A 12864-nucleotide genomic window follows, 5' to 3' on the forward strand; every position below is an offset into this window, starting at 1 on the left:
ATCGCCTCGCCGCCCCGCCGTCCTCGCCGGATTCGACGATTCCGGCCATCTCCCGCAACTCCGGCGAGCTCCACGGCCGTCCTCGTCATCCGTGCCAACCGGGACCAGATCCACCACTCCCTCCATCCAAACACAGCCCCGCGCCGCTCGGATCTCCTCGTCCCGGATATCCTCATCCGCCCGTTGACTTTCCGGAGGTGTAAATTTCTTCCAAGTCCTGAGTTTCCCAGATCCATATGCACATGTTCATCGCATCGTAACTTTGCATCTGTAGCTCCAATTCATGCATATAGCATATCAAAATGTTCATCTCATAGAGTACATCATTTCATTCCATTGCATCATTTTCATTTGAGTTCATCTTGATGCCCGAAATACTGTTAGAAGAGGGCTACTTGAGTTAATTGTCAGATCTGCTACTCCGTTTAGGTTTTTGTCATTTTTGCCATGATTAATGTGTGCATTTATGCCCTGATGTTCTACATGCGTTTTGTTAAGGGTTTTGTCATCTTTCCAGAGGTGCAACCCATGTATTTTTTTGATGTGTGTGGTGTCTAGTGCAAGCTTGCCAAGTGGTGCACTTGCTAATTCTGTTTTTAGGGACTTAGTTGATCTGTGCATGCTATGCTTTTGTTCTTGCCATGTCTAGATTTCATTTTGTGCCTTCTTGATGGGTGCATGCTTGTCTTTCCATGACTTGCACCGTAGTGAGTGCATCGAGCTCGTGAACATGCCTACTTGAGTTATATTTCAGCATGTGCCAGTTTTCACTAAGTCTGAAAACTGATTATGTTTTTGCTATGTTCACATGCTTGCAATTGTATTTTCTGATCCCTTTTGGCTCAAGGTCACTAAGGGACTTTTGTTAAGCTCTTTGAGTAGCTCCATGCCATGCTTTACTTTGCCATGTTCAGGTCCTGTAGCTTGTATTTTTGTGGCTCCGAAGAGGGCTATCTGATCTGAAATTCCAGACAAGTGTTAATTTCACCAAGTCTGAGATCTGTTTGTCATATGCATTTTTGCCATGCTTGTTTGAACCTGTTAATGGATGAATTGGCCATAGCTCAGTGCTAGACTTTTGTTAAGCATCTTGTATTCATCCCTGCCATGTATTTTGTTGTCATGTTTGGGTGCTGTAGCATGTTCATCTCATTGCATTTAGATGGCTACTTGCTGTAAATCGCAGACCGGTGTCATTTTTGGATCGCTTGCCATTTCCAAACCGTAACTCCGATTCCGGCGTTCTTTATATCGTTTTCAAGCGATTTCGTCTCATCTTTCCAGTGAAACACTTGGATTTCCAAGTTGAGGCCAGGTTCATGCATTTCCTGTCATATCTTGCATTTTGCATCCCGCATCGCATCCCGCATAGCATCTCATCTTTGCATTGCGTTGTTTGAGTTTTGCACGTGGTTGATTGTATCCTTGTTGCTTGTTTGTCTTGTTTGGGTAGAGCCAGGAGACGAGTTCGCTAACGAGGAGCCCGTTGAGTTTGCTTTCGAGGATCCAGTCAACTCTGACAACTGTGCAGGCAAGATGATCATACCCTCGAAATCACTACTATCTTTGCTATGCTAGTTTGCTCGCTCTTTTGCTATGCCAATGCTATGATGCCTACACTTGCTTGCAAGCCTCCCAAATTGCCTTGTCAAACCTCTAACCCACCATTGTCCTAGCAAACCGTTGATTGGCTATGTTACCGCTTTGCTCAGCCCCTCTTATAGCGTTGCTAGTTGCAGGTGAAGATTGGAGGCCGTTCCTTGTTGGAACATTTATTTACTTGTTGGGATATCATTATATTATCTTGTTATCTTAATGCATCTATATACTTGGTAAAGGGTGGAAGGCTCGGCCTCTCGCCTAGTGTTTTGTTCCACTCTTGCCGCCCTAGTTTCCGTCATATCGGTGTTATGTTCCCGGATTTTGCGTTCCTTACGCGGTTGGGTTATAATGGGAACCCCTTGATATTTCGCATTGATTAAAGCTTTTCCAGCAATGCCCAACCTTGGTCTTACCGTTTGCCACCTAGCCTCTTTTTCCCTCGGGTTTCCGGAGCCCGCGGGTCATCGTATTTAACCCCCCCCCCCCGGGCCAGTGCTCCTCTGAGTGTTGGTCCAAACTAGAGTCCTGTGCAGCGCCCCCTCGGGGAAACTCGAGGTTTGGTTTTAGTTGTATGGAGAGCTCATCTGAGTGTGCCCTAAGAACGAGATATGTGCAGCTCCTATCAGGATTTGTCGGCAAATTCGGGTGGTATTGCTGGTCTTGTTTTAACCTGTCGAAGTGTCTTGAGTTACCAAGATACCGAGTCTGATCGGAACGTCTTGGGAGGAGGTCTATTCCTTTGTTGACCGTGAGAGCTTGTCATGGGATAAGTTGGGACTCCCCTGTAGGGATTTGAACTTTCGAAAGCCGTGCCCACGGTTATGGGCAGATGGGAATTTGTTAATGTCCGGTTGTAGATAACTTGAACCTTAATTTAATTAAAATGAATCAACTGAGTGTGTTACCGTGATGGCCTCTTCTCAGCGGAGTCCGGGAAGTGGACACGGTGTTGGAGTAATGTTTGCGCAGGTTGTTCTCTAGTTTCTCGCTCGTGCTTTGCCTTCTCTTCTCGCTCTCTTTTGCGAATAAGTTAGCCACCATACTTGCTAGTCGCTTGCTGCAGCTCCACATATAATTACCTTGCCTTACCTATAAGCTTAAATAGTCTTGATCGCGAGGGTGCGAGATTGCTGAGTCCCTGTGGCTCACAGATTACTATTACACCAGATGCAGGGCCTGATGATTCCGCTCCAGGAGACGCGTATGAGCTCAAGTGGGAGTTCGACGAGGACTCTCAACATTACTATGTTTCCTTCCCCGATGATCAGTAGTGGTGCCCAGTTGGGGGTGATTGGGACCGTGTCGCATGTTGGGTTATCTTTTATTTTGGCGTCGTAGTCGGGCCATGAGTGTTTGGATGATGTAATGTTATTTATGTACTTGATTGACGTGGCGAGTGTAAGCCAACTATTGTTATCTCCCCTTTATTATTTATATTACATGGGATGTTGTGAAGATTGCCTAACTTGCGACATATGCCTTCAATGCGATTATGTCTCTAAGTCGTGCCTCGACACGTGGGAGCTATAGTCGCATCGAGGGTGTTTCAAGTTGGTAATCAGAGCCTTCCCCGACCTTAGGAGCCCCATTGCTTGATCGTTTTTAGCGGCTGAGTTGTGTCTAGAAAAATGTTTTGAGTCTTTAGGAATTATATATAGGAGAGTTTAGGAATTCTTTTTACTTCCCAGTCTCCTCATCGCTCTGGTAAGGCATCCTGACGTAGAGTTTTGACTCTTCTCTTCTCAAATTTCACTAAAAAAATTTAGGATCACGTGGGTATCTTGGAATCGTTCCAATGGTTTTATGATGAGAACATTGTCTTGGTGCCTCCTGTCAGGGGTTTAGTGGAAGTGTCCCGGGGAGTTGAGCTCTGAGGTGTTGTCATCATAATTTTATCGTTGCAGTTCTGGAATACCTGGGTTTAGTACGCTGACATCGAAAATCTCTTTTATGCAGTTCGTTGGTGAGATAACCTCGACGCCACCCAGTACTGGGGTGGGAGTTCGGGAGTAAAGCCATAACTCATATAACGGATGCTTTTCGAAGGTTGAGGTGATGGTTTCCAAAGGTTTCTTGGTTATGTGTTGAAGGATGGATACAGCCAGATGTAGGATTTGCTAGTTTGGGTGAGATATTATGCTTCCCCTGTATCCGCAACACCTGATTGCATAACCGGAAAGGTTCGGGAATTTCATAGGTGGGAATTCAAGTAGCTCTTAGGATATCTTTCCCATAGATGTATGATATGAAATTGGGGTTCGACGTCTAGTGGTCCGCCTATTCACGGTCGGTTTTACAGTGGTCTCATTGTGTCTTAAAGAGTCCTTGGCTATGCCGACTCGGGGATGCTTCGTATGTCATGTGCACTACCTTGTACATGATGGTGCTGTACGGTCGAGCCCGTGTAGGCCCCACCACAAAAACTTCGGACGAAATCTCTATCATATGTTTGTTCCGGCTTATTCTACAAGCCAATCCTTTGTTTTGTTTTGAGTTGTGGTATTCGAGTTGCTTCAATGTCAAGTGTTGATTCCATACCTTTACGAAATGGTGTTCTCATATTCCTATGTGAATACTAATCCTTCTTGATCATCAAGTTTGTCATGTCAATTATTTTCAACCGGTGTGTTTCTCTTCAAGCGGATCCGATCATTTCAACAACCGCAAGATCAAGTATCAGTTCGTCTCAATGGTGTTTGTTTCATCCGTCTCCAAGATGACTTTGTTTTTTCCCGCCCACCCACCCTTTTTCTTCGAGGACCCAGATTTCTTCATCGGGTATCCATTCAATTCATGTGAAGTCACTCCATTCTTTTTCGTCAATATTCTTACCCGGTGGTTCTCAAGGAGATGTTCTACTAGTTCGTCATTCTTCATTATTTTCTTCTCCGGTGGAACCAATTCAAGCTTTTGGTGTTGATCATATCCTTTTTCCTCGTTTCAAATGTCTTTTCGTGCCGGTGCACCTCTTAAAACTTCCCCGCTTGCTATTCTATTGTTCCGGAGTGCTCAAGATATCTCGATGATTCGTGTTTTCCACTCTACATTCATTCAAGATCTTTTGAGGATGTTATCTCATTCAAGCCATTTAATTCAACCGGTGCTTTCTCTCTTTTGAATCGTTCTACGGTGTATCTTTTCAGTGGGCCCTAACCCACAGGTCTTTTTCCAGGATCTTACCTGACTCTTCTATTTTCCCGGAGCTACCATCAAATTCTTTTCGAATTTGACGTAAGAATGCATTGTCATCAGTCAAATGTATTTCTCCAAGATCTTTCATTTATTTTCATCATTGGTTCAACCTTTAAAAATCGTCATTCCGGTGCCTCAATAATTCTTGGTGGTGTTTCTCGTTGTCATTCGCATCTTTTGAAGACCGAAGAAGAATTTTCCTCCATATCTTGCTCATTCTCTTCAAGATTCGTGATTCTAGCTTGTTGCCATCCTCTCATAGTTGTTTTCGGATTGCGAGAATTCTTTTCAACTATCCGGAGCTAATTCAAGAGTCTTCTCAATTTGTTATCCGGAGTCCATCAATTCAGGTGTATTCTTTCTCAGCTTTCAGTTATCATTCTCCAATCTTATCGGTGCTTCGTTTAAGTGATCTTCAATCAGCTCGTGATCTCTTTGTTCTCTTGTATCTAAATTCTCTCAAGCTTCTTCATTCATTTGCTAATTCTTACCCGGTGTTTCTTTTTCTTCTCAATGTTCTTTTCTACTTTTATGGTGGTTCGCTCAAGATCTCTTCCTTGGTTGTCATACTAATTCTTTCGTTGTTTTTCTATCCTACCGGTGACTTGCTGAAGACTTTCTCAAGTTGGCGCTATATCTATCATAATCCTTTCTACGAGAATAAGTAGTATGCCAATTCCATTGCTTGTCATCAATTTTAATTGGTGAAGGATACGCATAATGTAATTCTTATTCTTGTTTCATCGAGTTTATTTAATTCCTGTTTTCCGGAGTGGCTCATTATTCTTATTCTTGGTTCCAATAGCTCATCTTTCTTTCCCGGAGTTCCAAGCTCTAATTATCACGGAGATCCATCTAAATCATTACAAGGTTTCACTTTGTGTTTTCAACTTCTTTTTCTTTTCGTTTGATACTCCTTCTCGAAGTGTTCATCGAGATTCTTTTATAAGGAGCTCAAGCATTCTTCATCTTGCAATCCGGAGTTCAATTCTTTCTACCGTATCATTTGAGGTGGTATTATGTCATTCTTGATGATTTCCCTATGTGGTTCATGATTCACATGTTGTCAAGATTGAGATACCTTAAATCCATCAATCTCGTCATGGGAGTTATCTTGGGTTATATTTCAGATAAAGCCTTCCCTAAGGATTGTTGCTATCTATGGTGCTCATAAATGACCCAAGCTCTTCTTTATCCTTCCCGGTGAAATTAGTTTCTCGTCTCCTTTGTTGATATCAATCCAATCCATTATTTTTTGTCAGTGGCAAAATTCCACCTCATAATTTTGAGATGTGTTCCATAAGACCATATCAATCTTATTCTTTTCGTTTTGATTTTCCAACAATTCCGTTCAACCCTTCTCCTAAAGATGCCTTTTCAGGCTCTTTTGTAGCAGAAGTTGGCATTGTCTTCTACATTTGTTTGTCTCAATTATCTTTGCTCTACTTTTTCATTCCGGAGGCATTGTGATGTTGCTCTCTGCAACCCATCTTCTTGTTTTGTCAGGATCGTGTTCTTTTTCGTCCTTATCCTTTTTAACCGGAGTGGTTTCAATATACATCTTGCCCTTTAACCTCAAGGTTTTTTCGCAACATTCTTTGTCCCTCTTTCCTAACGGAGTGTTTTCGACCTTGTTCACCTTCGTTGTATTCTTTTCTCGAATTTGTTCAACCTCTCAAGGTTCTTTGGTTTCATTCATTTGTCAAAGAAGCAACTTAGTTTTACCTCTCCTCTCTTCCTTCCGTTGTTTCCCTGGTGCCATTCTAGATCTCGGGACGAGATCCTCTCGTAGTAGTGGAGTGTTGTAACGCCCCTGACCGATGTGCCAGGTGTCGTCCAGTGATTCGCTGTTGTTGCTTTGTCATTGCTTGCATGTCTTGCATTGCATATCATGTCATCATGTGCATTTCTTTTGCATACATGTTCGTCTCATGCATCCGAGCATTTTCCCCGTTGTCCGCTTTGCAATCCGGCGCTTCGTTCTCCTCCGGTGGTCATTTCTACCTTTCTTTCATGTGTGGGATTCAACATTTCCGGATTGGATCGAGACTTGCCAAGCGGCCTTGGTTTACTACCGATACACCACCTGTCAAGTTTCGTATCATTTGGACTTCGTTTGATACTCCAACGGTTAACCGAGGGACCGAGAAGGCCTCGTGTGTGTTGCAGCCCAACACCCCTCCATTTTGGCCCAAAACCCACCTAAGTCTTCTCCACCATCTAGAGCGTTCGATCACGATCGCGTGGCCGAAAACCGCACCTCATTTGGACTCTCCTAGCTCCCTCTACCTATATATATGTGATCCCCTCCGATTTATTCACGGATGAAACCCTAAAATCACTCTCCTCGCGCCGCCGGACACGTCCACGCCGCGCCGGACGTGTCCACTGCCTGCCGCCACGTCATCCCCGCTGCCGCTCCAGGCCAATCGGCGCCTGCCACCTCACCCGGCCAGCTCTCTCTCTCTCTCCGCCACGCGGCCCGCGGGGCCCAGATCCGGCCCGCGCGGGCCCGGTCGCCGCCGCCGCCCGAGGCTCTCGCCTCCCCACGCCTGCTTCCCCGAGCCGCCGCCCGCGTCGTGCGCCGCCTTCGCCGCCGGCCACCGCGCCCCGCCGCCTCGTCTCTCGCCGGCGCGCACCTCCGCCGTCGCGCCATTGCAGCTCCGCCCCGCCGCCGCTCTTCGCCACCGGCGCTGCCGCCCGGTCGCCGCCACCTCTGCCGCCTCCCGCCGCCCGTCTCATCATGCGCCGCCGCCGCGTGTCGCCGGTCCCGCTGTGTGCATCGCCGGCGCCGCCCCCATCGCCTCGCCGTCCTCGCCGGATTCGACGATTCCGGCCTTCTCCCCCAACTTCGGCGAGCTCCACGGCCGTCCTCGTCATCCGCGCCAACCGGGACCAGATCCACCACTCCCTCCATCCACACACAGCCCCGCGCCGCCCGGATCTCCTCGTCCCGGATATCCTCATCCGCCTGTTGACTTTCCGGAGGTGTAAATTTCTTCTAAGTCCTGAGTTTCCCAGATCCATATGCACATGTTCATCGCATCGTAACTTTGCATCCTTAGCTCCGATTCATGCATATAGCATATCAAAATGTTCATCTCAGAGAGTACATCATTTCATTCCATTGCATCATTTTCATTTGAGTTCATTTTGATGCCCGAAATACTGTTAGAAGAGGGCTACTTGAGTTAATTGTCAGATCTGCTACTCCGTTTAGGTTTTTGTCATTTTTGCCATGATTAATGTGTGCATGTTATGCCCTGATGTTCTACATGTGTTTTGTTAAGGGTTTTGTCATCTTTCCAGAGGTGCAACCCATGTATTTTTGTGATGTGTGTGGTGTCTAGTGCAAGCTTGCCAAGTGGTGCACTTGCTAATTCTGTTTTCAGGGACTTAGTAATTTCACCAAGTCCTGGAGCTGTTTATCTCATGATGCCATATGTTCATGTTGTTTCCTAGTGATCTGTGCCTCTTTTGAGGATGATCAGTAAAGATGTTTTGTTAATGTTGTAGTGCTCTCTCCATCCATGTCTTTGTTTGAAATTATGGAGCACCCTAGCTTGAGTCAATCGAGCTCTACTTTTGCTACTTTGTGAATCTGGGCAGATTGTCAACTTGTTTGCAATTTTGCCGATGTTGTTGTAGTTGATCCGTGCATGCTATGCTTTTGTTCTTGCCATTTCTAGATTTCATTTTGTGCCTTCTTTATGGGTGCATGCTTGCCTTGCCATGACTTGCACCGTAGTGAGTGCATCGAGCTCGTGAACATGCCTACTTGAGTTATATTTTAGCATGTGCCAGTTTTCACTAAGTCTGAAAACTGATTATGTTTTTGCTATGTTCACATGCTTGCAATTGTATTTTCTGATCCCTTTTGGCTCAAGGTCACTAAGGGACTTTTGTTAAGCTCTTTGAGTAGCTCCATGACATGCTTTAATTTGCCATGTTCAGGTCCTGTAGCTTGTATTTTTGTGGCTCCGAAGAGGGCTATCTGATCTGAAATTCCAGACAAGTGTTAATTTCACTAAGTCTGAGATCTGTTTGTCATATGCATTTTTGCCATGCTTGTTTGAACCTGTTAATGGATGAATTGGCCGTAGCTCAGTGCTAGACTTTTGTTAAGCATCTTGTATGCATCCCTGCCATGTATTTTGTTGTCATGTTTGGGTGCTGTAGCATGTTCATCTCATTGCATTTAGATGCCTACTTGCTGTAAATCGCAGACCGGTGTCATTTTTGGATCGCTTGCCATTTCCAAACCGTAACTCCGATTCCGGCGTTCTTTATATCGTTTTCAAGCGATTTCGTCTCATCTTTCCAGTGGAACACTTGGATTTCCAAGTTGAGGCCAGGTTCATGCATTTCCTGTCATATCTTGCATTTTGCATCCCGCATCGCATCCCGCATAGCATCTCATCTTTGCATTGCGTTGTTTGAGTTTTGCACGTGGTTGACTGTATCCTTGTTGCTTGTTTGTCTTGTTTGGGTAGAGCCAGGAGACGAGTTCGCTAACGAGGAGCCCGTTGAGTTTGCTTTCGAGGATCCAGTCAACTCTGACAACTGTGCAGGCAAGATGATCATACCCTCGAAATCACTACTATCTTTGCTATGCTAGTTTGCTCGCTCTTTTGCTATGCCAATGCTATGATGCCTACACTTGCTTGCAAGCCTCCCAAATTGCCTTGTCAAACCTCTAACCCACCATTGTCCTAGCAAACCGTTGATTGGCTATGTTACCGCTTTGCTCAGCCCCTCTTATAGCGTTGCTAGTTGCAGGTGAAGATTGGAGGCCGTTCCTTGTTGGAACATTTATTTACTTGTTGGGATATCATTATATTATCTTGTTATCTTAATGCATCTATATACTTGGTAAAGGGTGGAAGGTTCGGCCTCTCGCCTAGTGTTTTGTTCCACTCTTGCCGCCCTAGTTTCCGTCATATCGGTGTTATGTTCCCGGATTTTGCGTTCCTTACGCGGTTGGGTTATAATGGGAACCCCTTGATATTTTGCCTTGATTAAAGCTTTTCCAGCAATGCCCAACCTTGGTCTTACCATTTGCCACCTAGCCTCTTTTTCCCTCGGGTTTCCGGAGCCCGCGGGTCATCGTATTTAACCCCCCCCCCCCCCGGGCCAGTGCTCCTCTAAGTGTTGGTCCAAACTAGAGTCCTGTGCAGCGCCCCCTCTGGGAAACTCGAGGTTTGGTTTTAGTTGTATGGAGAGCTCATATGAGTGTGCCCTGAGAACGAGATATGTGCAGCTCCTATCGGGATTTGTCGGCACATTCGGGCGGTGTTGCTGGTCTTGTTTTAACCTGTCGAAGTGTCTTGAGTTACCGAGATACCGAGTCTGATCGGAACGTCTTGGGAGGAGTTATATTCCTTCGTTGACCGTGAGAGCTTGTCATGGGCTAAGTTGGGACTCCCCTGCAGGGATTTGAACTTTCGAAAGTCATGCCTGCGGTTATGGGCAGATGGGAATTTGTTAATGTCCGGTTGTAGATAACTTGAACCTTAATTTAATTAAAATGAATCAACTGAGTGTGTTACCATGATGGCCTCTTCTCAGCGGAGTCCGGGAAGTGGACACGGTGTTGGAGTAATGTTTGCGCAGGTTGTTCTCTAGTTTCTCGCTCGTGCTTTGCCTTCTCTTCTCGCTCTCTTTTGCGAATAAGTTAGCCACCATACTTTCTAGTCGCTTGCTGCAGCTCCACATATAATTACCTTGCCTTACCTATAAGCTTAAATAGTCTTGATCGCGAGGGTGCGAGATTGTTGAGTCCCTGTGGCTCACAGATTGCTATTACACCAGATGCAGGGCCTGATGATTCCGCTCCAGGAGACGCGTATGAGCTCAAGTGGGAGTTCGACGAGGACTCTCAACGTTACTATGTTTCCTTCCTCGATGATCAGTAGTGGTGCCCAGTTGGGGGTGATTGGGACCGTGTCGCATGTTGGGTTATCTTTTATTTTGGCGCCGTAGTCGGGCCATGAGTGTTTGGATGATGTAATGTTATTTATGTACTTGATTGACGTGGCGAGTGTAAGCCAACTATTGTTATCTCCCCTTTATTATTTATATTACATGGGATGTTGTGAAGATTGCTTAACTTGCGACATATGCCTTCAATGCGATTATGTCTCTAAGTCGTGCCTCGACACGTGGGAGCTATAGTCGCATCGAGGGTGTTTCAGAAGACCACGACGAAAATGTTGAGTGGCTCTCATATGAATAATTGTTGAACTAATAAAGAGAACATTTTACCTTGTCTTCTCCTATTGAATAAAATGTTTGCAGATTTCAGCTTAGTCCATGGCACTCTTGCACTATTATTATTTTCATAGCATTTGGTCATGCAAGTGAAAGGCAATAATGACGACATTCGATGAACTGGCCATGGCAGAGAGAAACTGGTATGAACTCGACTTGTTCTGTGTGTGTAAATATGTTTGTCGTAGTATCCATGCTTCAGCCCATTATGATTAAACATGTTTGCAATGACAATTATATATTATAGTTTCTTATGCCATGCATAAGTAGCTGGGAGTTGATAATGATTTATCTTGGATATCAACATAGCGTTAAAATGATTGTGATGTAGTATGATGATATGGTATCCTCCTCTGAATGTTCGAGTGGCTTGACTTGTCACATGTTCATGCATGTAGTTGAATCAAAACCAACATAGCCTCTATGATATTTATGTTCATGGTGTTCATATCCTACTCATGCTAGTGTCCAATGTTACTTATGCATAATGCATGGTTATAATCGTTTTTGCTCTCTAGCTGGCCGCTTCTCAATCTAATTGCTAACCTTCTCTTGTACTAAGTGGGAATTATGCTTGTACATCAAAAACCTTGAACCCAAAGTTATTCCAGATGAGTCCACCATACCTACCTATATACGGTATTACCCTGCTGTCCTAAGTAAATTTGCATGTGCCACCTCTAAAAACTTCTAAAAAAATATATGTTTTGTGTGCTTGGATCGTTCATGGAACGACAGGAGGTGGTCGGTATCTTCCATGCTAAGCGGGTTATTCTCAGGTCGAGTGTTTATTCACTCGCCATCGTACGAGAAAAGGGTGTAACAGGGATGCCCAGTCCCAAACTGCAAACATGAAAAAGAGTTCATCTCTGAAATAATCAAACAAAAACTCACAATGGAGTCAAAACCTTTACTTTTATCGCTTGGGAGCCGCCACTAGCGTGTTTAGCATGGAAGATGTTGATAACTGATGGTCGTGGAGTAAATGAGAAGGGTGCATGTCTCAAAATTTCGTTTAACTCTGTTTTTAAAAATTGAGCTCTGGCACCTCTGCAAATCACTGCTTCCCTCTGCGAAGGGACTATCTATTTACTTTTATGTTGTGTAATCACCTTCTAAAACAAGTGCTAGAAACTGAGAAGAGCACAGTTGTGATGATTTATGCATTGTGTGTAGCTAATGCTGGGTGCATCATGACTGGATCTTTTCTACCATGAATTACAATGTTTAGTCGCTGCTTGAACTTTGGAGGTGCTCTGCATTTATGTTTTGCGGTCTCAGAAAGGGCTAGCGAGATACCACTATTGTCATATTATATCATGGTTGTTTTGACAATGTGTTGCCGTTCGAGATACCTTATTATTGCTCGCTAGCTGATTATGTCATTGATATGAGTCATTATAATCTTTAAGAGTTATTGTCAGCATGATTAGTTATAATGTTGGCTGAAAACCTGGGTGCTGTTTAAGCTTATTTATGCAAACAAGAGCAAAGAGTTCGTAAAAGTTTTCTTTTCACTTTCAGTTTATCAACTGAATTTCTTGAGGACAAGCAAAGGTTTAAGCTTGGGGGAGTTGATACGTCTCCAACGTATCTACTTTTCCTAACGCTTTTCCTCTTGTTTTGGACTCTAATTTGCATGATTTGAATGAAACTAACCCCGGACTGATGTTGTTTTCAGCAGAACTACCATGGTGTTGTTTTTGTGCAGAAATAAAAGTTCTCGGAATGGAACGAAACTTTGCGAGGATTTTTTATATCAATAATAATAATTTCTGGAGCCAAGACCTGCCGGAGAGG

The sequence above is a fragment of the Triticum urartu genome, chromosome 5A (assembly GCF_056163025.1).
Source record: "Triticum urartu cultivar PI428250 chromosome 5A, HENAU_Tu73, whole genome shotgun sequence".
In the NCBI taxonomy this organism is placed as follows: domain Eukaryota; kingdom Viridiplantae; phylum Streptophyta; class Magnoliopsida; order Poales; family Poaceae; genus Triticum; species Triticum urartu.